The sequence below is a fragment of the Pleurodeles waltl genome, chromosome 1_2, assembly GCF_031143425.1.
Source record: "Pleurodeles waltl isolate 20211129_DDA chromosome 1_2, aPleWal1.hap1.20221129, whole genome shotgun sequence".
NCBI lineage: Eukaryota > Metazoa > Chordata > Amphibia > Caudata > Salamandridae > Pleurodeles > Pleurodeles waltl.
In genome coordinates this window covers 890,840,826-890,857,677 of record NC_090437.1, presented here as the reverse complement: position 1 = coordinate 890,857,677, position 16,852 = coordinate 890,840,826, and the positions used below count along the sequence as shown (strand labels likewise).

General features: G+C 44.2%; 1 protein-coding gene across 30 annotated transcripts in view; it reads left to right on the top strand.

Moving 5' to 3' along the window:
* SORBS2 (sorbin and SH3 domain containing 2) overlaps nucleotides 1–16,852 on the top strand; it is a 673,099-nt gene that overhangs the window by 84,670 nt on the left and 571,577 nt on the right. For 2 of the 30 annotated variants that reach the window (XM_069199824.1, XM_069199781.1), the window contains exon 1: nucleotides 8,019–8,151. The exons of the other annotated variants lie outside the window; for them this stretch is intronic. The gene's annotated coding sequence lies outside the window, so the exon portion shown is untranslated. Of the gene's footprint in view, nucleotides 1–8,018; nucleotides 8,152–16,852 lie in introns of those variants that run through there. 30 annotated transcript variants of the gene reach the window in all.

The following is a 16,852-nucleotide window of genomic DNA, read 5'->3' as shown; positions in this document are numbered from 1 at the left end:
GCAGCAGGTACCGTCTTGCCTACTTCTAAATTCATCTCAGAGGGTGTGTTCTTATTAAAACCAGCTAAGTGACTAGTCCTTCTAATCACTTTATTTTCACTTCTGTGTTACCCAGAGGTTGGCACAAAGGTATTGTGTAGGTTTTGTGAAGCAGTTTGTAAGTGAATTTATGCCCTCTTCTAGGACAGCATTTTTTTCTCAAGAAGAAAATATCGTTTCAGATGACTAAAACGATTCAACCTGGATCTCCATTTTCAGCCCTATAGGGGTTTTAACTTGAAAGAGGTTGCTGCAGAGTCCTGCTGAAACGGTTCATAGATGTCTTGAAACATTTCCCTGGAATGCTGTCATGGCAGTGTCCATAATAATTAGCCAAGCTAGCTAAGCTTGTTGAACTCCTGCGGCGGACATCTCTGGGCACCCTACAGATCAATCTGGGCACAGCCAAAGTCTTTCAAGCTCGATAAAACCAGTACCATTGCAAAGATTTGCAATAACTTCAATTATTTAAACTCCAGTGGCCATATTTAAATTGTTTTCTTCAAACAAAAAAGTAACTCAACGGTGTTACCATGGATATGTGTGCTCTGGCGTGTTTTTCCTTTGCTTCTTTGTTCCATCTCCCTCTCTGTCTGGGCGACTTCTGACTACGATTTTGGTTCAGTTGGTGGTTCCATCGTGGTATTCTGCCCCGTAATTCCCAACCATACATGGGGGTGGTCGGGCATTGTCCTGTGTTGCTATGTAGGTTGTTCTGATATGCTGTTCAATCATATTTCGGGCTTGTTGCAGTAGTAGGTGTTCACATTCCACTTGTTATATCGCCTTCTAAAGGGTCCGCATGAATCGCTCCACTATACCATTGGCTTAGGGCAAGAGGTGCATTATTTTCTGGTGTTTTAAAACTAGATGTGCAGCGAATTCAGTGAACTCATGTCTTTTGAAAGGGGGTCCGTTATCTGTCTTGACTGTCTCTGGGATGCCACATTCCCCAAATATCTCATTCAGCTTTGGGATGCCTGACTTCGCGCTTCTGGATGAGATCTGTTTCAAGATTGGCAATCTTGAATATTCGTCCATCAAAACCATCACATAATTGTCAAATTGTATTGGGCCAATGCAATCAATTGTTTTCTGCCAGGATAGTCTGCTGGGGTGACTTCCTCAATAATGTCTGACAACATCACTCGTGGTGTGCCTGACTAATTATAAAGTTCATGCATTCTTCGGCTGGTGATGGTGTGCTTTGGTTTCCAGTGAGTGGGTAGGTAGACATGTAATCCACTGGGTGTTTGTCTTTCCTAGGTTTGTGTCCACTAGAGTACGAGTATTCTTGCAAACGGATTCCCCACTGCTCAATTCTCTGTGGCATTTTTGCTTGAGAATTTCCGAATATTAACATGAGTACATGGTTATTATTTCACAAAAGAAGAACATGTGATAGTGTTCACACACCCACCACTGCCAGAATCTAATTTTTTGCTTGTGAATAGGATCTTCCAACATCCGTCAAACTTTGGCTGGCATAGGATGCAATTCGGAATCGATTTTTTTTATCATGCCAATGGCGTGGCAAGATGACTCCCAGGCCCACCGGACTGGTGCTCACCGTGAGCTCCGTGTGCCACTTTGGGTCAAACTATGCCATGTTGTTGACACTGCTAACTCTCCATTTGATTTCTTGAAATGCTTGTTCACACGCCAATAATAATAAATGCAGGCAGCAAAAGCTACTAGTAAATTCGACCTAAAAACGTACCCACTTTTTATTAGGGAGACTTTCAGGGAATGACAGACCAACACTGAACGGCACTCTCAATCTCTGTGGTTTGACTTGTTTCCTGAATATCTTTGGTGTACGCCAGCGTATTTCGAGATGCCTGTTGGACCGAGTGGCATGCTAAGAGCAAAAACTGGTAAAATATAACATGCTGTTTCATGATGAGTGAGTTGCATGTAGGAATAAACGTGTGAGTATACATATATTGATGTGTACAAATTGGTGAATGAATGTAAGAATGAATGAATGACCATGAATGAGACTGAATTAATGGCAGAGTGAGGATGGAAGCATGGAAACAGCGATGGGAGAGTAAAGATAGTTGGATGCATGGATGAATGAATAAAAGTGTAAGACTAGATTATTGGATACATAAAACGAGTAGGATTGGGTGGACATGTGTGAGAAGGTGTGGGAGTGTGTGAACGTTTGGATGAATGAGTGGAAGTGGAACGATGGATAAGTTAAGCAACCTAATAAATGTTAGATAAAGCAGTGGATGAGTGAATGACAGTATGTGGATGAATGTGTGAACTGGATGCATGGACACAAGTGAGGATGGTTTAATGTATGACTCGGTTATTGAACATGAGCATGATTTATTCATCCATCCTCACTCACTCATTCAATGTGTTTGAGGATGAGTGGATGGACAAATGAGAGTGAAATGATTAATGGATGAGCTGTGTGGATGGATGGTAAAAGAACAAAAGTGCGACAAAGCATGGGCAGGTGAGAGTGTGATTATGGGGCACATTGCCGAAAGCTCGCTAAAATATGCAGATGCAGACCTCTCACCTAACACCTAATCAAATCTCTTTCCATCAGTCCCAGCTGGACATTTGGTATTTACATTTGTGTTGCAGAGTACCCTGCAGTCCATGCTGGAGCGCATGTGGCCTTGTGGAGGAGTGGGTGTTGGGCTGGCCAGAGAACAACACTATCAGACACAAAGCATTGCTGCTGGAAAGGTGAACATTAACATCCTGGCCTTGATTTCTGACCTTATGACTGACTAGTGACCAGCTCCATCCATCACAACAGTCATCCCTAGAGAAGGGGAGGCCTGTAGCTAGTCAAACCGAAACAGGACAACTGACAGTGGCGGGCCGGCACCGACCCTAGGAACAGATCTTGCTTGGAATCGCAGGTGCCGATAAGAAGAGATACACGTCACTAGCCTATTGTGCGTGAAGCCAATTCTCATTGTCAAGATCTTCCAGATTACTTTAGGGTGTGTGTGCTTTTATAGGAGATAGTGTTTCAAATAATAAAGGGTTTGCCTACCCTGCACTTTTTTATGGCTCTGTAGGAGGCAGTGCCAGTCCAGCTGGAGTATTCCCACAAGCACGGATAGTGAGCAGAGTTTCCTTTTAATTGTGTATTGCCCCTTTGAATGCGCTATAACCAGTCCAGCCTATACTGTGAGCCTGGGCTGGATCTTCACTGATTGTCAGTGGACATGGGTGTGGGTCACTTTCTACCCTGAATATAACCAGGCACCTGTTTCTCTGTTTATATGTATGTATGTTTTATTGGTATCGCACAAACCTACCCAAAAATGCAATGGAGCGCTGTACATCGTGAAAGTCAAGTCAAGTATACATAGCTCTAGGCTGGAGTGCTCTGAGTCAATCAGTTCCATAGATAGATGGTCTACAATAAGTTCCCAAACTTGTTTTATTCATTATTCCATCAATTTAAAAAAAAAAAGACTGCATCAAACAAATTATGTTCCTTCTCTACTAGGAACTTCTACGAGGCTAACTTTGTGTCACTTTAAGAAGTATAATAGTCACCCTTAGATGGATTAAGTGGGAGGGTGTTCTGACTGCTGAATCTCTGCTTTGGTGTGGCAATTGACTTAAGCACACTGTAGGGCTGCACAGATTTTGCACTTGGGACCTCATTGGAATATCTCAGTTGGGAAACATCTGGAAAGGTGACCGTATCCGATCATTTGCCTACTTGACACATACTTACAAATATGGACAATTTTACCCCTATCTTCAATTGCACCATGCCTTAAATACTCCCAGTCTTTAAGGAGTTTTCAATCTATTGTCCAAAAGCCTAAAACCACTAATATAGAACTCTGGAGCATTTTGGGCTGAGGGAATATTGCAGAGTAGCAATCTAAGGTTACTTGAATTCTCAGGGGCAGTGGAGGGAGAAGGCTCAGTTTTATTGCTTGAATACTGGTTAAAGATTAAGGTCCCCACAGCCAACTCCTCCTAGGAGCCATTAGATAACCACAGAAGATGTGCAATATGGGCAAATCACGTAATTTCCCCCTCCTAAAAAATATAATTAACATGAGCTTCTGTAATGTAACTGGTGTTCATGTACAGCGCTTGGGTCGAGTTTACGCTATATAAAACTCTTAAAAACTTCACTGAAAAGGTAGCTTATCTTCTCCATGGTGTTGATAACTAAACATAGACGTCAATTACAGTACAGGGCAGGAAGGAGGCATGGTTACACTAATCAGATAAAAGAAAAATCCAGTGCTTAATTCCAGCGTGGCCAGGGGCAAGACGTAATGGCCCACAAGCTCTGAACAGGTGTGTCATCCTCTCCAGAACATCCTACAACCTGCTGCTTACACTCACCTGGTGCGGACAGGATAACCCCAGGCGCTTCCAAGATAAAGCACTTCTCAGGCATGTGTTTAGTGACAAAACACAGCCAAAGCTTCACATGAAGTGTGTTTATGGGTTTTAACAATCTTAATACCAACAAAGAGACGCTTTTATTTTGGCCCGTAAATATAATCATTTCAAGTGATATATTTTTGACTAAAGGACTGCCATAATTAAATGCAGTTAGTGAACGTGTCTCCTATATTGATTTTGCTCACCTTGCTAACCACTCAATATTGTATGCACAATATGTGTGGTGCTATAAAGGCCTGCTGAGTGCTACGTGGGCACCTACTATATTGTACATGGGGACAAGGTCAGGGTGTCTGTAGGTATGCTGAAGGTATGTGTGGATCTTCTGGGGATTATGAGATTCCCAGTTTAGAGTATGTGGGAGTTTGTTAGCAGCACCTGCGTTGTGGGGGGCTTTATTAGGGTTAATTAAGTGCCACATGACGGTCTGCTGGGAGAACAAGGACATCTTCTGTGTATATCTAATGGCTCCTGGGAGGTATGTGATGGGTCGGGTAGTGGCTATGCAAGGCCTCTGGGAGCTATGTACAATGATCTATTGGGGTATAGGTAGTTCTGTGCAACAATATGTGCAGGTGTGTTTAGCGCTATTTAAGATGCAAATAATCACTTAGGGGCTATTTTAGGTTATGTTGGAGCTATGTATGGACTCTTGGGAACTATGCCTGTTTGTTGGATATTTACATTTGTTCAGAGCTATGTAAATGCCTGTTGGGGGCCATGTAAAGATTTGTTATGAGCTAAGAAAGAGTCTGTTGCAGCTATATATTGACTCTTAGGGTGTTGTATGCATCTGTTGGTAGTTAATTGGAGGGGGCTGTTGTGGGCTGTGGATGGCCTTTTGGAGGTTATGTGGGAGGAGATGGGTCACCATCCAGGAAGGCCCATTGGTGGCTACATGAGGAGCCCTTATGATTATTCAGGAGCTGGGTGCTGCAGCTGAAACCAGCACCAGTGGCTGCTGAGAGGCCGGAGCATACTACTAATGCCCGAAGGACACAAATTATTACCATGCATCTACTGCATATAAGCAACTGAATTGTTTGATTACAATATTTATTTGTCTCAGTTAAGATGAAAGCAGTGCATCGTTTTTGTGTATATGCAAGGACACAAAGGCGACTGGAGGACTCTGTGTCTATCTTGCACTGCAATGTTAAGCCGCACCCTTTCCCAGCAATATTTCTGTACTAAGAAAAATGTGTGCAAAACTTCTTTAGGTCTTCCCGAGCAATGTTTTATCTCTTATTGCAAACATAATGCAACTACAAAAAAATGATAGTCTATGCAGATGGAGAAACAAACGGCTGGAGAGTTGTTCTGGGGCTGTGGTTTGTATTCATTCTTAAATGACATTGTGGCTGGTGTGACTTAAAGCATTATGTAACGAGACCTTGCCCATCTTCTTTGACATATGCACCTCTTAGTTGCACGCTGCAACTGTAGCTCGAAAGTTGAAGGCTATACTATGGGATATATTTTTACATCATGCAGAGTGACCATTGTACTCCTTTTAATTTTCAAACTTCTTATTCATTTTGTCAAAAGAGGACAACATGCAGTAGTCACAAGGCAAGCCCCTGATTGGAAACAAATGATAAGACTTTGTTAAAACCATTGGCAAATCAATAATTATACTTAGGAAACATATTATGAGTGGTTCCATCATCTATCCCACATCTTGTGGTATTTCTGTGTGTACCCCCTTGAAGTACATACATGTTCTTTGGCCTTAGCACTTCAGTCCATGCCATCCCTAAGAGATGAGGTCTTATCCAATTGCAGGCTATATCTTGCTTGGCTATTAATAATCCCATTGCAACAAGTTATCTTGAAGTAAGACTGCCCTGCCCCGTTCATCTTTTAAAGCTCCATCGTGAGGTCGGTGTGATGGGTCTACATAGAATGTGGATGTTAGTGGATTACACTCAGGGAGGACCCTGAGACTGGGAGACTGGCCAGAGTTCGTAGGGTTGAAATATATATATATATATTTTTTTTTTAAAGTGCCTTTTCATGTCGCCGCCTGCTGTCTCTCTCCTTTGCTCTTCTGATGTCCCAGCATTCACTGGCAGTCTAGCACAGGCTCCCCAGCAATCCTGGAATTGCTCTCATGCTAAACCTAACCTGGGGCCTGTCCAGTTTCTCCAACCCTTGGAGATACCTAAGTGTGAATGTGTGTTTTGGCTGGCCAAACACACTTGCGCACTTAGAAGAGCACAGACTCCACTCCCCCTCTCCTTCTCCCATGGCCCAGGCCCACCCCTCCATTCACATACTGCTGACTGAGCCAGGAGCTGAAAAATAAAACGATAATGACAGGGGGGCGACGCTCCTTCGCCCCCCAGGGGCACCATAGGGGATACACCCCTGTTCCCGTTTAGGACCTGAAATGCCTCCGCTCTCATGTGATGTTCTCTTGAAGAGCTGCGATGGCTCTGCGCAGAGCCGAACACTGCGGTGTCTAAGGTTCATACATATAATTCCAGATTTCTCAGAGTTAATGCATGGATTTTAGACAGAGTAATTCGGAAACAGACAAGGACAATCTCTGCCCACTGTTCCTGACTTTTTCTGTCTGTGTTTCGTGCAGTAACTCTGAGAATATCCGAATTTTGTGTATGAACTTTAAATATCCCACACGCAAAAAAGAGATGCGCTGAGCCAGCGTGGCTTTTCGTGATCCGGTCTTTTGTGTGCCTGTGCTGCGAATGTGAGAACACTTTCACTGTCTGGAAGTAAATACCCTTTCTTTTGATTACCTGTGGGTCCCCTCTAAATTCATCAGGTTCTTACTTGTTTTATACAGCACACTTCTACACTTTTTATGACTTTATAGAACCGTGCACAGTACTTTTTAGTATTACCCACAGGCACTCACTTTATCACCTTAGAAAGGATGAAAGATAGAGTTATCTTGCATGGATGCTGGCGCAGCATCCACCCTGCCCCCTATCACGAGAGTTCACCTAGGAACTAGTGCCAGGGCAGAAGCAAAAACTCACAGTTGGAGAATTAAGAAGCCGTGCACTGCCGCACGTGGCACTATAGAAGCACCATACTGAATAAGAATAGCAAATGTAGAATGGCAAATGTCCATTTGTTTGTTTCCTGTCTTCCAAGGGAGGCGGAACCTGCTTCCCGTTTAGAAAAAAAAATCACCCATTCTCGTGTTTTTTAGGCTCTAAAAGGTAGGCTGTGGCTCGCTGTAAGGTAGTCGCAGCCGTGTCACAGTTGACCATATTCAGACTAAAGCAGCGAGTCCCGGGAGAGTAGAGGAATGCCTTTCTCTGCCTAAATATGTCTCTCTGCCCCTGAAGAATGAACAGCGGCATTCTGTGCAGGTCTCTTCGGCTTGACAGTGCGCCTTTGTTACCTCTCCAAAGGTGGTGTCGGATATAGCAGTGAAAAGGCACTGCGCTCCGCGGGCCGCCCTCCTCCCTCCCGGAACACGGTGCCCGCCTTGAATAGCTGCCACTGTCGCATGGAAGGCGCCCGCAGAATACATCAGCGCCCGGGTGGGCTCGCACAGCCTCAACAGGGCAGGCCGGCCAGCTGGATGGCTGCAGAGGCACAGTGCATCTGAGGTACCCTCGCCCGCCGAGGCCAGGAGCCCAGCCTCAGACCTGCTTCCAGTGAAAGGCGCCCTCCTCTCGCCCCTCGCTAGGGGGTGCTGTCGCGCGGATGCCATGACGGGTACGTACCGCACACCTGTTTACCTCAGTACTGTATGTTAGCAGGAATCACTCTTACAGGAGGAGGTTCGGCCCCGCAGAAGATTATTGTGACTGAGCAAGACGTGAGAGTATTCATGTTACTAGTAGGTGTGTTGGCAGAGCTCAGTCTTTCCTTTGGTTTCGGATACTTGCGTGGCGTATAGTTCTCTGGTTATCACTTACAAGCTTTGCTACAATACGCAGATTGCCAGGCGTGAATGGTCCAGTCACACATGACATATGGCTCGCTCGCAGCCAGGGCGGCTGCGTTGCCCGCGAGGTTTGCGAGTCTGCTGGTGGCAGGTGCCGCGAGGCTCCTTCCCGCACGCCTCTCTGCAGAGCCCCACGCTGCTGCTTTCTTCAAGTGTGCTTACGTTACTTGAGAGGGGCGCCTGCGGCTCCCTAGTTAATGTGCAGGCAGTGACTGTCATAAAGATACCACTCTGGATGTGACGTGCCAGAGTCCCAGCTTGTGCCTCGCGCCACCTCAGGTGCACTGTAGAAGTAATGCTGATTAGATCTCGCAGGTGCTTTGCAACAGGGGCAACTGCCACAGACATTCGCAGGTGGTGTTTTTGAGCCAGTGCTTGCTCTTAACGGTCAAACCGCTGCGGCTACAAGTAGAAAACACCACCATTGAAGAGGGTGTGCACTGTCAATATGGCCAAGAGCCCATGTGAATCTAACTGAACCCGCGGGACTTGGCTTGCGACCTTTGACCCGTGCAGACTGAACGGACTGCACGGGTCCTCGCTAGTTCTGTCTGGCCCTTTCTCGGTGGATGCCCCTATATGCACCAATGGCGCACGTTGCACCTCTCGATGAGGGCACTTGGCTGTGTGTGTACAGCAGCCCGTGATTAGAAGGTGCCAGTCCTGACGGGAGAAGATAAGCTCTCGGAACAGTGCATTTTCTCATTCCGCGGGAGTTAAACATTAAACCCAAGGCACTGATTACACGTGCTCGCCTGCGTGCGTGGCTTCTCAGGACTGTGTTGCAGCGGAACATTAATGTTTAACTGAGTACCTTCGCGTAGAGCAGCACAACAGAAACATACACTCGTGATCAATGTGAACCAATCCAGGGCATATGGTTTATTTGCAGTGCTTATGTACCATAACTGTTGTATGTATCTACACCTGTGTAGTTCTCATCATAGCCGTCAATTCTCCGAAATGCTAGGTGTAGTAGAAGTGACATCACATGGCGTAGGCCTTCACTTACACACACACACGCAAATTCACTCTTGCATACACTCAATCACATAAACACACTCTCACCTGCAAGCCCGCACACAACATGCATTTAAACGCTTACTTCACTGACCTCAGCGGCCATGGAAGGCCATATACCAGCTAATTGTACTCCATTTTTATTAGACTAATAGTGAACAATATATTATTATTCCGTCTTAGTGTAGTAAAACATTGACAGAAAACAAAGAGAGTGAGCTCCAACTGACGTCCATGAGGACAAGCTGCCATTGTGTTCCTGGCACTGAATTTGCCACCTCTGAGGCCAGGGGTACGAAAGGCAGTGCCTGGGGTAGAAAAAGGGCAAGCCAGGGTCGCAGCTGTGACCCTTGGTGACCCCTAAATGACGTCTATGGTTCTCATGCAAGCAGGGCTGGGCTTAGCGCTGGTGGCGTCCTGTGCCAAAGTGTTAGCTGGCGGCCCCCCAGTGACTACCTCCGCCACAGATTCCCTCATTACCACCCTTTACCAGTTCCCCTCAAGTTTCCATAACCACTCTCTAGCAGATGCATTTAATTAGTTTTGTAGCGCCACTCATTTCAGTGTAGGGTGTCCGAGCACTCTCCATCGCACAACATTGGACAGAGACAATCAATTATTAGTGTGAAAATCAGTGTATAAGAAATGTTACATAAAAAGAGCGCTACAAGATTTAGGAGTCACGCTGTCCATACTGATAGGCTGTATGGTTTATGAGGGCTTGGTCTGGAGAAGCACAAACTCAGAATTTAATATGTAACAACATTGCTGGGGGTTATACCCAAATGAACCCTTTTTGCAATATTATGATTGTGAAACACGAGGGAAAAAATAATAACGCTCTACTTCTTTTATGACAGTTAAATGGTTACTGTTCTATATTAGGATTTTAACTTATAAACTGTAAGCAACAAAAGGGCATCTCTGACAAAAGCCGTAATCCACTGACCTATTTGATTTATATGCCCTCTGTGATATGCATCGTACACGTTATTAACCCCCCTGCACTACCTTAAAACTTCCACTAGAGATAACTGGGAACTCTCTCCATGTAGAACATTAATCATTAGGGTATTGTTGACATTTTTATTGTTGCCTGAAATCTGCTGGAGGCAAGGAGTAGGGGCTTTGAAAACTATAATATACATGCAAACACGGTGCCTCCCCCCACAGTAAGCACCCGTTGCGGTGGCACCAGTCACACCTCCCTTAAGCCAGCCCTGCATGCAAGAGAGATGAGCGACCTTCCCTACTTCTCTGTTTGTGTAGTTGGCCTCAGGATTATCAAGAGAGTGCTTCTCAATCTTCAACCAAACCTTATCTGGATAGGGGAATAATAGTGCTTTGTACTGCATCTCCATTTCCTATGTAAAGGTACTAATAAAGGTGTTATGGGCTCCATTTGTTCTAGGAGGCTCCATCCTTTGTGTTCTATTGTCTGTTCTTTCTACCTTCAAAATGAGGGACTGGGGCTTCCACCTGTAAAGTTATGCTTCCGGGTAAAAGCATAATCTGAAGGGTCACAAGCACAGCATTGAGTCTCATATTTAGGCATTCATAACGGCATGTATGCCCAAAGTTTCAGCAAAATGGAGTGAACACAGTTATACTTTATTTTCTCTATTGTGAATATCACGTTACCGGGTTCTGTGAAAAACCTGAGGTTGTACCAGGGTGAGATAAATATTCCATGAATGCATGTGCTCTTAGCTATGTAAGCTGAGTATTTTTTATCACAATCAGAACAAGATCTGTCATTTGACCGATATGGTGGAAATGGCATTTCCCCACTCATGAGTTATCAGAGTATAATGCCCCCTCCTTTCAATTTAGGCTGTGAAATCCTCAGGACAGGGCTTTGTCACAGTGTTCTCAAAACACACACACACACACACACACACATATATATATATCCCTCCCCCAGTACACACCCCAGTTCCCTCTCCTGTTGCCCTACCCTGTTTGTGGTATCCTCAGGTCTATGCCGTGCATTGTCTCCCTAGTTATACGTCCCCTGCTGTTTAGCGAGTGTGACTGTGAGGTAATAGAATGCATGGTTTGAGTGAGTGTCAGTTGGAATGCATAGGCTGAGCAGCAAGGATGCTGCTGCGGATAGGGCCTTTCTGCTACCTCCATAACATCTTCTACCTGTAACCTGAGACTCCTACCTTGTGAATGAATCTTGTTCTGTTTTACCTATACTACTGTTTACCTTGCATCATCATTTACCACACTGCTGATGACTCAACAAAGTGCTATAAAACACTCTTGAGTCATCTGTATATTCTAGAAAGCTTCTGTTTTTGGGAAAGAGAGAGACTGGGGAAGGAAGACCTACCATCTCTCCTTGTGTTTGTCTGTTTTATAGGGAGAAGTTAGTAATATGCTTTGTGCTATCCATACATCAGCTTGTTCTCCCCAAATATCCTTCTTTAGCAAAAGAATCCAAACCTTCAGATCTCCATTCACCAAACACACATGCATTTGAGATCTTTTTCTCTTCATAAACGTCCATTGTTCCTATTGTTGGTAGGCACTTTTTTATTGGTTTGAAAGCTGAAAGGTGCAACTGGTAGCATTACAATTACCCACTTCATCCTTGGTCTTTATTTGCATAACTGTATTTACTTTTAGAATACTCAAATGATGTCTTTGAACCTTTTATGTTTGGGTTCTAATCCTGGTTTTTGCACTTGACCAAAAATTGTGCGATTGTGGGCAAATCACAGTATTTGCCTGTGTTTCAAATCTTAGTTAATGTAATGTAAGCACTTAGGGTACTGCTTGGTGCATTGCCATTTACATTTCCCACCACTCTATATTCTGCTCTGTGTAATCAGAATTACTTTGTGGGGAGTTTGTGAATTTGTTAGTGCGAGGGTACTAGTAGATTCAGCAAATCAGGATAGAGGTGCCCTATGAGAGTATTGTGGATGCTTCAGTCGCATATTTGCAGGTGGTGGAAGTCATTGGAAGTCATTGGAAGTCAACACACACGCATCAGGGAAGTGATGTGAAAGACTCAATAGCAGGGTAGTTAGTCTAAATTATGCTTCACATGAAAGAAAAAAAACAAGAAGGTGATGGATGTAAGGATTGAATTATTCCCAGCCAATGGCAATCGCTTGGGGCCGTATTTGTCATTGCAGCAGATAAAGGCCTGTTGGTAGGTCATGCTGCTTGGTAGTTCTGGCTAGGTTGTTCCCAGTGGGTCCAAAACTCATGTGGCATGCTGTGCAAAATAACAATGGACTGGGATACAGCTTAAAGTAATTACCAATGGCTGAGACTAATTTAAGCATTCCATCCATCACTTTTTTGTATATTTTAGTGTGTGACCCTAAGTGGGACAGGTATGCCTAGATATGGATCTCGTGCACACTGTGTACAAGCTGTACCCAGCTTATGAACCCCAACGAGGGTGTAACCAGTCCTGGGTTGCCTGTCTTCTGATTCAGGGAGGACCTGGCCTGGCAGTTCGGGCTGGACTGTTCTCATTGGAGCAGGGTCAAGAGTGATTTGCGTATTGCTGGGTCCAAACTTCGGTGACATGGTGTGCAAAATAACAATGGATTTTGATGCAGCCGCAAGTGATTATCAGTGACTGACATTAATTCAAGCATTCCATCACCACTGTTTTGTTTACTAATTGTGTCACATGAAAGACGAGCATCGTGAGAGCCATGTGAAAGACTCAATGCTGGGATACCAGTGCTAGAATAGAGGTGCATCGTGAGAGCCCAGTGGATGGCTCAGTAGTGGGATAGCCGCAGGTCAAAATAGATATCCTTTGTGAGAGCCCTATTGCCTTTATATCTTTAAATCAAGTATAAGAGGGGTATTGTGATTCTATTGAAACTGTAGAATAAGCGTTGGTCTACATCAACAACGGGTGCATTGTAACATGTTAAATATTTTTTCCTTTTAAAGTACAACCTGAAACTGTTAGTGGTGATTTATACTGCAATTTGAAAACACTTAATACATGGTAATGCACTCAGTCAACTGTTAAGCTTTGGACAGCCAATCAGATGCCGCAGAATGTGCCATGTATTAACAAGGTGGGCCATCATCTGAAACGCTCACAACACTTAACTGTTTACAGTGCTAGAATAACAAGGGTGATAAAAACAGGCACATTTATGTGGTACTACCATGGAGACAGTCAATTGGTTACGTATTCGCCCATTTCCTCCTTGTATGAACTTGACTTTGGCTCATGCTCATTCGTTGGATAAGGGCTATCCTGTAGTGATATTGACTGACTGTGCAGCTAGCAACGCTAGTTAGGTATGCATGTTTACTCTTTCTAATGATTCTGAACATTCATGATCCCAAAATGTTATTTCCCTTCCAGAATATTGTCATTCCTGTCAGTAGCACCCCTCCAGCCCCCCCCCCCACTCATATTACCTTCACTATATTCTGGTTTACTGTCCCCTGACAGTATGTGAGTATCACCAGGAGAAGGGCTCTCTCTGGCTCCAGTCACATGGTGGAATTTAGGAGTACATGTTTTGATTGGGCAGAAGTTCTGTGCTTCCACCAGTCTCAAGTGCTCTCCACACAACTGTGATCGTTTTATTTATTTATCCAACTGCCTGAGCTTGAAACTTTAGGGGCACACTCATGCCATTGCAGTGCTGTTAACGTGTTTAGAAAGCTATATAATTTATGGCGCTTTTCTCTAGCAGCAACACAAGTAGGAGGGCAGTCATTAAAGTGCATAGATTTTAGATCCGGCTTGATAGTAGTTTCATAATCCTAATCTTTTGGCGTTGCCATGACTTGTTTTTATTCTGGTACACCACGCTATTAGCAGGACGTCTTAGACTCACACGCTCCTTATTTACAATGATTACGGCAGGTTCTGCGAGTTAGCGTGACGAGGTGTCCACGTGCCCGGTTAACCAAGCATCTCACTTCATAATCTATGCTAAATCTCTATAATGCATCCCAATGCACCCTAATGTGGTAATGTTGTTACTGGTCGGTTTTACCTATATGATTAGAGGGGATAGATCCGCTTGTCTCGTCACAGCATGAGATCCACTTCCCGCGTGTGTTTGTGGTTTAGTTTACACCAGCCTCATGCTGGCGGGACTCGTCACAGGAACTCTAGGAAGGGGAGGGTGGGAGGAAGTCCTGCCAGGAGGTGCAAACTTTCTGAAGTCCAGAACACTTTCCAAACTCCTGGCGAAATGCAACGGACGATAATTCTTTGTGGGGTACGTATCTCAAATATTCAGTTTCTAACTGGGACCGTGTACAGTCTTATGCCAGCCTTCTGTTCGAGCATTGTAGGTGCGGCTGATTGCAAAAAAAACGCCTCTGTTCTGAGCTCCAGCCACGACGGTTTTCGATGGGTGAATGCAGCGCTTGCTCCTGAGGCAAAGTGGGATAATGGGATTAGTATTGTGCCAAGGCAGCAGCACTTGGGCGGAAGTGAAGAGGCCGAGTGATGTTTTGTTGTCATTTATTCTGGTGACCGCTCAGGCTGAGCTGACAGACCCTCTTGCTTCTAACACTTCTACCCCACAGGTCTAGCGGCCATACATCAGGCACAGAGCTCTGTTAGGTGTTTTCAGCAACTACTGGTCTTCCGTAGTACATGTCTCAAGGTATGCAGCATTTCACAGAAGAGATATATTTGTCTGCTACGTACATACCAGATCTTGAGGTCCACGGGTTGTTCTTTTGCCCAGTGCACAAAAGGTGATGCACTGGAATGCGGCAAAGAGTGGCTGTGAATAATTCAGTAATTTCACCTATCACTTTTTTTATTTCCAACATGTACTGGACCCTTATTTTGAAACCAGATGTTTCCGAAGTTCACTGAACAGAAAACCATGGTACATGCATCAATCAGGATACATCTCTGGACTCTCACCCTTCCCTCGAACGGCGCCTAATGGTGGTATTCTGTTCTTTGAAGATAGTCTGTGTTTTTTAAATACTGAAGTGAGATAAGAATAAAAATAGAGAATTTCACAGTGACAAATCTGAAAAATGTAACTAATGTATGACAGTAGAACACAAGCTATGACGTCAAGCTATGACACAGTAGGAGACTGCACATTTAATTAGTAAACTCTGGTAGTTTCTTAGAAGCCACACTCGTCTTCTCTTAATCTATCTAGCATCCGTCTTCTCTTAATCTATCTAGCATCCGTATTTACCACTTTAGAAAGCCTGGTTATGACCTTGAGCACTGATGTACTAATCCGTGGCTTCAATTCCCGACCACATTACCTTTAGGGCCTCCAATACCTTCCACTCACTTCCTAAAATTCTTGTACTCCCCACAATAATCGCATTTTCGGAGATGCACGAGATTGTTATAGCCCATATCCTGCCTCCCATGGATGGTTCATTGAGTTGATGATAGTAAAGACGTTGTGGATGGTCCATAAAGTCAGCATCAACATCTTTAGATTCTAATTGAAGGACTCTATGTCTCTATTCCTTTCTCCTCTGTATTACCATTTATTGTGAATTTTGTAAACCCCACTCTTGTGTCGTGCTTTGCAGATAGGTTTGCATTATATAAATTAGACTAACTCATACCTACACAAATATGCAAACAAAGAGTTCATTTGTAGTTTATGTCTTTCTTTAGTTCGTATATTGTTCGGAATCATCACATGAAAATAAATACTCAAGATCCCAGTGAGAGTAGGCAGATGTACAAGCAGGTACAGAGTGCTTACCATTGGTTTGTGTGACGGCCAGCCAAACACACATGCGTTCTGAGGGGAGTGCACAGTGCACTCCCCTCCGAGGCTGTCATCTCCAATGCCCCGCCCCTTTCACCACGAAGAGATAATAAACCTAGTTTATTATCCCTTTGTGTTGAAAGGGTTGCAGCTTCTGCTGCTGGAGGGATGGTGACGCTCCTCTGCCCTTACGGAGGATCCACCCCTGGGTAATGTTTGACTTGTTAAATAAATTCAGAGCTGCTCATTTTATAAAATACCTATGAGAAAATATGGGGGTCTTTTAAAAGTGATCCATACTGGCAATGGAACCATTGGCTACATTGTGGCAGATTGTTTTATTCTGGCTTTATGAACTATAGAATCCAGATCTGGCAAAGTACTGTGAGATCCCATCGTAATACCCCCTTTAGATCCACCAGTAGTGAAATTCCTCGAAAGGTGGTCCTGAAGAAGGTGGATGGACTTTTCTTTTATTCCACCGAAAAGTGCGTTGACTGATTTTGAGTGAACATCTTACCCCGCAACAGAACAACAGCTGAAACTGGAGACCTCTTCCTGTTGTACTTTGGACTGTATGTGACGAGTGGCAGAGGTGGGGATGTATCGTATATACAAGTGTATGAATGCATGATTACAAAAACAGGAGTGCGTAGTAGTGTGATACTGAGGGGGTGATAAAAGCAGACAAGTGTAATGGAATTATATATGTCTCGTTTTAAGAAAATATGTT